Below are 12,364 nucleotides of genomic sequence, written 5' to 3' on the forward strand. Positions count from 1 at the left end.
GAGTTGAAGAAACTAAAGAGGCATACATTAAGCATTAGATTAACACAATCGTAGTCTATCCAAGGTTTTAAATTCTCTCCACTTTTCAAACTCAACACCTGCATTTCATTGGTCAATTTACCATTCTTGGACGACGCAGAAATAGAAGCAGTAGAGACCGTGCCATCGAATGCTGAATCTACCTTATTGAATGCTTTCTATTTATCTATGGTCTTAGCTGATCGATTGATGATTAGGGCTATGCTTGACGATAATTCCAGGTATCTAAGTGCAGCAAGGACAACTGTTGAATGGCTACGCCCCATTCTCTAGAAGGTGGGCACCGGATGCATTTCCTTGGAGTGATAAGGAAGGTGTAAACAGAAAGAGGATTTATATAAGCATTAGTCCTCCCCTCCCAGTCACACCCACCTCTTGCCTGCAGCAGGCCAAGAGTAGAGCGCAACACTTCGACTGTTGCTAACACATGAAGGTTCACGATTACTGTGACCTTGGTCCGATCATCCTTACAGATGATATGACCCAACAGTCGAACTATTATTATTATCTTATAGGCAATTCTAATTCGATTTGCTGTGCGCTTTTCATTTCGGAAAAATTTATTGGATCCTTTTCCTTGGACGATTTAGAGAGCACCTCAGGCCACCAAAACCAACCATCCATTTTGGAAAACTTTGTTGAATGCTTTTCCATGGGTGATTTATCAAATCACAAAAACCAGACTTCGATTTTGGACAACTTGGATCCTTGGAGATATAGAGAGTGCATCAGGTCACTGAAACCAATCTAAACTTTGTTGGATCCTTTTACCTGGGTGAGTCAGAAAGATCCTTAGGCTACCAAAACTATTATTCCCTGAGTTATCAAAAGTATTATAATTTAAATGGTAAGACTTAGACTAGTTATGATGATTCATAAACAAGGCGAGGAACTCCTAAGAGACATTAATACTTCAGGCCTTTCATAAATAACGAGTTACCTTTTGAGATTTTTTCCTCTGCGATTTACAGTGAACATATTTTACTCTCACATGCTGTCCAATTGTTTGATAATTCAGCTATATCTTTCATCTTTTGGCTACATGAAAATTTGTAATTTTTTTTTGCCGGTGAACAAATTTTTGTTAATTCGAACCTTGACTTAGTAGCCTATACTACAGTAAATATGTAGGTGTGTAATAAGTACAGAGTTAGTTTTTGAGCTTTGTGCCTCAGCAATTTAAAATTAAAAGACTTTTAATTTTTAACATGTTATCTATTTGTTTGATGAATTATTTCTGAAAAAAGATATGAAGTTTTTGCCATATGGCGAAATCTTTGTGAGTGAACAAAATGTTAATCCAAGACTTGCACCTTGTTAATTCAAAGTTAAGATGTATGTGTCTAGGTAACTAGAAAGTTATCGTTTAAGCTTTACAACTTTTTAATTTCAAATCAAAACCTTTAATTTTCCTATGTTCTTATTTTTCTTATAATGTTTTTCTGGAAAGAAACATGTGAACATTTTTGAGGTCCCTCAAAATATTTCATATTTTAATTTTGGCCTTTTAATCTAGGTTAAAGATGAGGTACAATAAGCTATCACATCATAATGTGTCATTATGTGCCACATTAACACGACATCATGTTCTCAAACTTGATAGACTAAACTCAACTCATTGTGAGAAAAATCTTTTGATTTATTACTTGACTAGACTTAGCTTGACTAACAAAATGGTTTTGTTTGAGCTTTAGTTCTTATATTTCTAATATATTTTTGACAGAAAATTGCTAAATTTATGAGGTAAGAATTTTATTTATAATTTCATGTAATGGTTGTTTTGAAATTAGAGGAAAATAGAACATTTTTAGGTATATATTTTATTTTTGTTCTTATATATTTTCTCTTTTGATAAGATTTTATTCTCTCTAAAACTATTTTATTCAAGTTTTAGTTTTTTCCATTTATAGCATAATTTAGGTAGAAAAATGGAAAAATTGAGGTAAAGTTTCAATTTTACATATCCATTGTTTGTTATCGTGTAGGAACTTGAAGAAAAGAGTTTTTTTTTTAACCTATAGATTTATCTTTGGTCTCATTTATTTATTAATTCTTGTGTTATACTTTTAGGGTTTTATCATTTAATGTCATGCTTATGTTATAGGATCTTATGTAGATGTTTTTTTTCAAGATAGAAGGCAGTAATTCACATTACTTGTCATGCTCTTCATTTATATTTTATGGAAATAATATAAATAGATCTTTGTTGTAGTAGCATTTAATAATTTCTTAGGGGCTACATTTTAGCCTATAAGATCCTAATAACACAGTTTAGAAACCTAAATCTTCATATACAAATTCAAAACCTAATCCACAAACCCTGAAAACACAACTTAAAAGCATAAACCCTCATAAACTCATTCAAAAATGTGAACCACAATTATGAACTTAGCTCTAGAAAATTCCATGGTAGGGATTCTACTATGCATGTTGTGTTTTTTTCACCTAATCTTGTGAGTTGAAAACATTCATACAATTATTTTAATACTGTTGTGCTCTTTTCCTCAAGTGAAACTAATGTACATATGCTAGAAAGCATGGCAATCTAATTTGATGAGCTCACAGTCTACCATTGCTTTTTGTATGCTTCTAGCCTGCCAATCTAGTCTAATGAAAATGAGTGCTTTTAATTTGTTGTTTGATCATAGAGAAATCTAGGATTTAATTGAGAATTATTTTTTCAAATCTTCATTAAATTATGCCTTGAAATCTATTTTTGAAAAAAGTTATTGTCTTTTACCCTTTAATTCCCTCCTTTTTGCTTTTTTTGGGTTTAGGGTAATACACATAACATGAATACATATTTTTTTAATCTTAACATTGCTTTTGCATTTTTCTACCAATAAACAACTTTTAAAGTTTCATCAGTTATGTCTTTTAGAATCAATCAAATTGAAGTGTGCAAGCTAATAATAACTTGCAAAATTGAAAACCTTTTATATAAGGTTGAGATTTTCAATCTCATCTCTTTGTTGTTTAGCTTGGGCCAATCCTTGAAATTCAAAAGGGTTTGGGTTCAATTTTTCTGTGGTGCATTGATGACAATTTGATTGAATCTAGTAAGAATACTAATTTTTTATCAATCAAATTGAAGTGTGCAAGCTAATAGTAACTTGCAAAATTGAAAACCTTTTATATAAGGTTGAGATTTTCAATCTCATCTCTTTGTTGTTTAGCTTGGGCCAATCCTTGAAATTCAAAAGGGTTTGGGTTCAATTTTTCTGTGGTGTATTGATGACAATTTGATTGAATCTAGTAAGAACACTAATTTTTTATTGTGTTCATGCTCTTTACTGATTTAGTCATAAAGTTGTTCAAAAATTTTCTTAGACCTTTGAATTATGGCACTCTAAGAAAGGAAATTATTGTTGTTTATACGATTCAACTGGTGTATAAGTTTACATTTATTGTTGAATTGAATAGTTTCTATAATACCAAGATTAGAATGAAATGCAACAACCTCTGGTTAGGTTAGGTGAACTACTTTACAAGTTTCCGATCAATGTCAGAGGATCATGCATAAGTCATCTTCTCACTTTTGTCATTTCCTGAATTTAGACAAATAACACATGAATTGTTTAGAAATAGTTGAAATTATAATAAAGGAAACTGTCTATTCAAAGTTTAATATGACTTCTTAAGCCTCCATAATTAACATGCATTTACCACCTCTAAAAACTATGGGTAGCATGGATTCAACACATCCTGGCGCTTCAATTTTTTCTGTGTTTCTATTCTTACTTTCTTTCGTTCCTTTACACCTCTCCGTACAATTGCTAATATAAATATTTTTTTAATTAATTTATATATACACTCATATATGAGATCGCTAGAGCGGGCTGGAACAAGCGTTATTGCCTGCAACGATGAGCCTTTTATTAGAAGCATGAGCTGAATCCTATCACAATTTTCTGACTAAACCGCCAAATGCCAGCGGGTGCATTCATCTAAATTGTTGAGAGGCGGCGAATGTCTGCCCAAATTGCCAATTAGACGGGGCGACATTGTACATGGTCAGAGTTCTTCCGTTACTTGTGGTGACTTTGAATGACAGATTCTGTCCGTTGAGATACGAATTGCTTTGCCAATTCGCTCCCCAATTCCTCTGCATCTGTTGCCACCCGGTCTTCGACCCTTTTATCCACGCCGTCTTCACATCTCCTCGCCCCCCAACATTGCTAATTAGAACCAGCTCGAAGTAGTTGTGTCCATTTATTGTGAACCGCACTCCTCCATTCTTCTTGCACGGGACCCTGCACCGATTCCATCCCCAGGGAAAAATATGTATAATTCAATAGTTTCCAACGGAATTTTCATAATTAAAACTGCGTGTGCATTATAGGGTTATTATATTATCAAAGTTAGCATAAATATTATATACCTTCTTTACTGAACAGGCACAATCCCGGCCTTGTATTTCGCAATCTGCAGGAAGGCGGGCTGTGACATGTCGAAATGTTGAAGGGGTAAATTGCACCACCCTCCATTGTCATTGGGCAGGGCGTTATTCGGCGGACAAAGATTGGTGGCTGTTACTGTAATCGATTCGCGTCCGCGAAGGCACCATTGAGGAACTTTGGCAGCGTCACACTTTAACTCATAACACGCTCCGCATGTTTGTCCATCTCTGAACAAAGCCGAGCTGACGGCGGCAGTGTTGGTGCCATATCCATTGTTATACAAATTGCCATAGCCGCAAGCACCCCCTGCAACAACAACAACGAATCTCAATCCAAATTATATAAAAAAATTACCATGTCCTTCTTGATAACTGGAGAACGCATTTTTTTTACGACGAAGCTCGTTCAGTAACAACCATTTTCATACTCCAGGGTAGGTTTATACTATGAGGGTGGGTAGGTTGGATTTGTAAATTTCCGAATTAAGTAAATATTGGATAGTTGATTTTGAGAATATTTTGGAATTGGATAAGAGTTACTCAAACAATTAAATTTCAAAATATTCTAAATTTAAATTTGTTTTCCGCCCTATTCATTATATTTTTTAAATAATGTTAACTTTTTAAATTCAAACAATTAACTTAGCTACAAAATTCCAAAATATTCTAAGAATGGGTTCAGGTTGATTTCACCATGTAAATATTTTTAATTTTTTCTTAATACAAAATGATATTATAGTTTAATTAATAAATGAAAAGATATTTATTGGTATTTTATTTAATCAATTTTAATAAATATTTGAGAAATATTTTTAAATGTCACTAGTTTAAGTTGTTTAGGATTTCACCATGTAAATATTTTTAATTTTTTATTAATACAAAATGATATTATAGTTTAATTAATAAATGAAAAGATATTTATTGGTATTTTATTTAATCAATTTTAATAAATATTTGAGAAATATTTTTAAATGTCACTAGTTGAAGTTGTTTAATCTATATATTTCTAGAAAGTATAGATTTTTTTCAAGTTATTCAGTCTACTATTTATACCTTACTTTTAAATATACATTTTAAATAACTAAAAATCACAATTTCACTCAAAATTATATTATATAATTCTACCAAAACCTAACTTAACCACCATAATACCTAATACTATATTTAACCTAACTTAACCACCATCGCTATTTTTTGAAAAATCGAAAGTGTGTGGGCCAAAGTAAAAAAAAATTAAATAACCAGCGAACATGCCCTTATCAGCAAGTATAAGAACGACTCTGTACCCAAACTAAGTATTTGGAAAAAAGTTTTCTATAACGTGAGAGTATTTTCACTACTCTACCAGGTACAGGAGACCCAGTATTTTCTTGAAAAACCAAACCAGCGTTCCCCAAATTACTATATATATATTTTGTGGGAAAATTAACGTCATAATTGGATACCAAACTAAAATTTTGAAGCAAGAAACTCACCCATAGTTCCAGAGGCGTCGCTTCCGCCATAAAATGTAGCATGGGCTGCAGTCCAACCGGCTACTACTTGTGCCAGTCGTAACACCAAAACTGACATCAATGCAGCTCCCAACATCAAATTCTTCATCAAGGCCATTTCTGTAAGTAGAAAACTTCCAATCTTTTTCCGTACTACGAACATGTCCCATGACCCCAATATTTATAGAGGCGGGGCATTTATAAGGGGGCGTAGGCGAAACCTTAAACTATTAAAATTACGTTAGATGCACCGATGCCTTCCATATCCACAAGGCCATAAAAATACTTTAGTACGGAGAGGCAAATTTAAAATAACAGGGAATCAACTGTGTTTATAAATTTTCTATTGAAATGGTTCAAAAAAAACCCAATCCAATGTAATATAAATAATGGATTTCCAAGGGAGGCACATGCAATCACGCTGACTTATTGCGAATGAATTGAATGTGTGCATGTTGTTGATATGGAGAAGGAAAGAAAGTGTGCGATGAAAGCGTTTCGAGAGTATATTCGACAAAAGAGCCTCTAACTGGTTTCTCCATGTGCGCCTACTTTTAAGGCATCCGCTGTCAGCGTAAACTTTGGGCAAGGAGAGGTGGGGTTGGTTATTTTTACCCTTGGAAAATTTTATTATAATTTAGTTATCAAATTAGTAATGAGTACAACAATTTTTAATTACTAGTTGTTAATGACGAATGTAAGTTGATTCATCACGGTTATTCAAAGAGAACCACAACATCTGGAATAACTTTCTGGTGGTCAGTGAGGCGTAAGGGGCAGGTTTTCACCCTTATTCAAGGAAAACCACAACACCTAGAATAACCCCTGGTGATCCGTAAGGGAGCAGGTTTTCACACCTACCTGCCAAATGCCTCTAGGTCTTGGTCATTACCCTGTTTCATTAGAGACAAGCTCTTAACCAAGCAAAAATACTTTTAAGGCATACTCCAGGCCTATTACTAAGATTATTTGTTCTTCGTTAAAATTATATTTCATTTATTTAATGTAAAAATAAATATTATTTTTAATGAAAGGTCAAAATTCAACAGTCACAGCAGATTAATAGGGATCTAGCACGTCATAGTAGTGTCCTAAGAATAATAGGGATTTAGCACGTCATAGTAGTGTCCTAAGAAAACTAGAGGTCCAAAAAATGTTGATTTTTATTTGTATTTGTCTCTTAAAGAAATTAAATTATATAACACAATGGTTGCTGGATAAATTGCCTTATCTATTTTTTCACATCTGATTTCTGGTTTCTGTGACTCCATTGTCCAGCCCATTTAAATTTGTATGCATTTATGAAAACATTCATGTGAGGCCTCGTTGGCTGGTCCAGTTGTCACGATTCAAGGGAATTGCCCATCATAACCCAAAGCTGTGGCTAAGAGAGCAATTTTTTTTCTGTTAGTTGAAATCTTCCATCGTAATTAATGTCATGTTTGTTCACATCACACATTGTATATCTCAAAAAGAACATCAACTACTCTATTAGTTATTTGATTGTTTTAAATGAAGTTTACCAAATTTATGTCTGATACATGAATTTTACTTCAAATATTCTATCATAATTAATCTTATGTTTGTTGGCATCCTAGGTTGTATATCTCAACAAAAGGAACATCAACTACTCTATTAATTCCTTCATTGGTGATCGAATGATGTTCACCAAATTTCTATTTGCTCCTTTTTTATTATCATCCTAATATTCAATACTTTGTCATCAGATGGAAGACTTCTCCAATAGAGGGGAGATATTGATGAGGTCCTAGGTTATTTAGATTGTGACCAGAACTCTACTTGCTCGTGTGATCTATATATTTTGGATCTTGTACAAGGACACTGCATAGAAAGTAAGTTGATCAAACCACAAATGAGTTTTCTATTAAATGGAAATAATAAACGTGGAGCTGTCATTGGAAGTCAGTGTTACAAATTTCAGATCTTTGTATTATGGTTATTTTATATATACTGGGTCACTGAAATATAAGTTCACCCATTTAGATATTGCAATAGGCCATCCCCATTGAAAATTATTCAAGATATCCTTAATTCTTGTGTTAATTTTTTTCATTGAAATATGAAAACTTGCGTATTTCAATATTTATCATTTTTTTTTTTCATTTGACTTATATATGGGAGATGTTATACACAGAAAAATGCTGAAAATCTTTTCTGCAAAGACCGTACAGTATCAACTTTTCCCCTCTTCTTAAATTTTGGTGAAAAATTACATACAATGCGAATAGTTGTCAAGTGATTATAAATTTATAGATAATCTCATTTATAATATTTAACTAAAAATCATTACAAATCACATTTTAATGAGAAAACTAAAAATAGCCATTTAAATTTCAGAATTATTATGGCCATTAAAATAGGATTTATATTTTTTTGATCCTAAGTCTATGTAAAGACCATGTATAAATGTTGAATTTTCTTTATAGATATTGTCAAATTTTCTTTATATTAATTTACCAAATACTCTATATTAATTTATCAAACTAGATAAAGGAAAATCATCAAAATAATTTTAGAATCATATATTTATATATAATTGTAATTACGATGTATTTTATATTTTTAAAGAAATCTTATGTATTTTAATATTATTCTATATTTTTATATTCTTATTTTTTTGATTGACTATAGGTATAAATAATAGAGAAATTCTACTTCTTGGTCGTCTTAAAAAGAATCAAAAACAATTTTCACTTATCTATTCATTTGGTTTATCTCAATGCTCTAATCAACTACACTTTATGAAAATGAAGTATACGATCATTTAGATGAAGACCATGAATCAGATAATGCAGAACATCTTTAAGAATTACCAACATTTAAGATGTCCAAAAGAACATTCAAGTCCAAATGGAAACAAAATTTCCATGAGCTTATGCTTTAAAAGATTGTAATGGTGTTGAAAGGATAAAACATTCATGGTGTGTAAAATTTAAAAAGAAAACTCCATTTGCTAAAGATGGAAGTAAATTTTTTAAAGAGGGTGATAGGGCCGAGGTTGCACCTTCCATCCCTATTGAAAATTATTCAAGATATCCTTAACTCTCGTGTTAATTTTTTTCATTGAAATATGAAAACTTGCGTATTTCAATATTTATCATTTTTTTTTTTCATTTGACTTATATATGGGAGATGTTATACAAATGCTGAAAATCTTTTCTGCAAAGACATCAACTTTTCCCCTCTTCTTAAATTTTGGTGAAAAATTACGTACGATGCGAATAGTTGTCAAGTGATTATAAATTGATAGATAATCTCATTTATAATATTTAACTAAAAATCATTACAAATCACATTTTAATGAGAAAACTAGCCATTTAAATTTCAGAGTTATTATGGCCATTAAAATAAGATTTATATTTTTTTTATCCTAATTGTATGTAAAGACCATGTATAAATGTTGAAGTTTCTTCATAGATATTGTCAAATTTTCTTTATATTAATTTACCAAATACTCTATATTAATTTATCAAATTTGATAAAGGAAAATCATCAAAATAATTTTAGAATCATATATTTATATATAATTGCCATTATGATGTATTTTATATTTTTAAAGAAATCTTATGTATTTTAATATTAGTCTATATTTTTATATTCTTATTTTTTTGATTGACTATAGGTATAAATAATAGAGAAATTCTACTTCTTGGTCGTCTTAAAAAGAATCAAAAACAATTTTCACTTATCTATTCATTTGGTTTATCTCAATGCTCTAATCAACTACACTTTATGAAAATGAAGTATATGATCATCTAGATGAAGACCATGAATCAGATAATGCAGAACATCTTGAAGAATTACCAACATTTAAGATGTCCAAAAGAACATTCAAGTCCAAATGGAAACAAAATTTCCATGGGCTTATGCTTTAAAAGATTGTAATGGTGAACTGAAAGGATAAAACATTCATGGTGTGTAAAATTTAAAAAGAAAACTCCATTCGCTAAAGATGGAAGTAAATTTTTTTAAATTAGTGGTTTAAACATCCATGCAAGCTGATGAATTTTCTTTAAATTTTCTTTACAAATTTTAGAGGGAGAAAGAAAACATAGTATTCTTCCAATTACAAAACATGTAGAGCTAATGGTGGATGCTCATAAAGAGATAATTATATCAATTATTGAAAACATATTTTTTTTTTGTCATACATGATTTACATTTGGAAATATATATGTCAATATGTGAATATTCAACATTTATAAACAAAACATTTGGAAAACGGTTTCTACAAGCTGCTAAAAAAATATATTAGAAAAAATTAAAAGATGAGATTTTCAAAAGCTAATTTTGCTCACTTTTAGTTGATGAAATCACTAAATGGTGCAACATTTGACTATTTATATTACACATTTGAAAAATGAAGAGGTTCATGTGCTACAAAATACACACTTGCTACAAATTAGGGATGAAGCATCATAGTCTATGTATGATGTTGTGGCATTTATTTTAGTATAAATGAATCTATCCATGACAAAGTTAGTTGGATTCATCCATGCAGGGTATTAATGAAGGTTTATCTCCTAAGATTCATTGACATGTCACTCATTTGTTAAATCTCCACTGTATAACTCATCGAAAAGCATTAGCAACAAATTATGCTTCTTCTTATTTTAAAGAGTTGCATGCTATTGATAAGTTTGCAAACAAGGTTTGTTAATGGTTAGAAAAATGTACTAAAAGACATGGAGAATTGAAAAAACTAATGGACTTAGTTCAAATCACAAGGCTAAGTCATGGGAAAACTCGTTAAACTCATGTCTGTTTTGCTAAGATATTGGGAGTTAGTGGAGAAAAAAACATATGAGATGAATACAATATTTCAAGTTTAATTTTGCATCCACTTATTTGTAAACGTGTCTATTGAGTTAAATAAACTGAATCAAAAGTTTTAAGAGGATCATGTTGACATTACATCTATTAGAACAACTTTGAATATCACTTTTTTTTTTTTTTTTTTTTCCATGGAAAAAAGTCGTAATTTCTATTGATATATAAGAAATTACATTTTGTAGATGCTAGGGCATATGCATATGGAGGCAGAGTTGCCTGTCAAGTTCAAAAAACTGTTGACCAGAAAAAAAGAAAAGAACAGTTGTATCTCCACGTAGGGAGTCTGTTATCTGTTGTACTGTGTCTATGCCTGCTCTCTAACATAGAGAGAACAAGATCAAAATTGAATGCTGTCTCTTCGCAGAGAGAGAAACTAAGTATCAAAATCGGAACTGTATGTCCAAAGTCATAAATATAGACCAAAAAGTTGTAAATATAAACATGATATATACAAGATTATCAGAAAATATTATAGGGCTTAAAGCCCATTTTCTCTAAGTTCCACAAAAGGTCTGTGGTAATGCTGGTGGAAGGTCCCATCTATTTCCTCCTAGATCAACTAGTCATCACCCTGTCTAAGCGCTGCCTCTTTGGAAAGGTGATATGCCCCCTTATTTTGCTCCCTGTAAATGTGGCGACAGGCAAAGGAGTCAAAAGAAGATATCAATCTTTGTGCTTCTTCTAATATATGTCTCAATGAAAATGCATTACAGTGGGATGCATTATTTAACCAATTACAAATGATTTTGGAATCACCAAACAATTGTAGATGTTTGCAATGCTTTTCCAATGCAAAATGAATGAGATGTTTAGCAGTACAGAGTTCAGCATAATTATTAGTTCCCATGCCTAAAATTATTTGGATCTTGAAGCAATGTGTATCATTTAGGTAGAGTATGGCTCAGCCACCACATCCTACCTCCTGCGCAGAGCCATCAAACTATGCCCAAGATTTTGATTTGTCTATGATTTCTGGTATAATGGTGCGGGGAGGGGCATTGGAGTCCTCCTCGGGAAGAAGATCATAATCCGCAATGGTATGGAGCAAGATGGCAGGCCAATGGGGTGTTTTGTGGTTGAAAATAGAATGATTTCTAGCAATCCATAATGACCAGCAAACTAGAAGAGGCATGTTTCTGGATTTTCCATTTTGGTTTTGACACCATGTACTCCAGGCATCCAGAATGTTGTGTCCATGCTAGTTTTTTAAGCTTGGATAGTGAGTAATGATGGAATTCCAATGTTCCTTGGAGGTGGGGCAATTTAGGAAGAGATGTTCAGTACTCTCTTCATCATTGCGACACAGGTGACACCAAAAAGGCCCATGAAAAGATCTTTTCATCAAAATTTGACCCTGTAGGGATCTTATCAAACAAAATGTTCCACATCAGTAAGAGGGTACGAGGGGCTACCTTAAGCTTCCATAGTAATCTCCAAGTTGGGTTTATGTTCTGGGGTTTGTATGGTTCCATTAATATAATATAACCCTCTTTTGGAGAATATGTTCCGTGTTTGGCGAAGGCCCATATAATCTCGTCCGATACTTTAGATAGTCGGATATGTGCCTATGTAAGAGCAT

The 12,364-nt window shown here is 32.0% G+C and overlaps 1 pseudogene; it reads right to left on the reverse strand.

The window, feature by feature from the left end:
- Positions 1-3,982: 3,982 nt before the first annotated feature.
- On the reverse strand, positions 3,983-6,040 carry LOC149248404 (expansin-A8-like; annotated as a pseudogene).
- Between the last annotated feature and the right edge of the window lie 6,324 nt (positions 6,041-12,364).

Source organism: Pinus tabuliformis, chromosome 7, assembly GCF_031772625.1.
Source record: "Pinus tabuliformis cultivar Carrire ecotype Pingquan chromosome 7, CPIR1, whole genome shotgun sequence".
Taxonomy (NCBI): Eukaryota; Viridiplantae; Streptophyta; class Pinopsida; order Pinales; family Pinaceae; genus Pinus; species Pinus tabuliformis.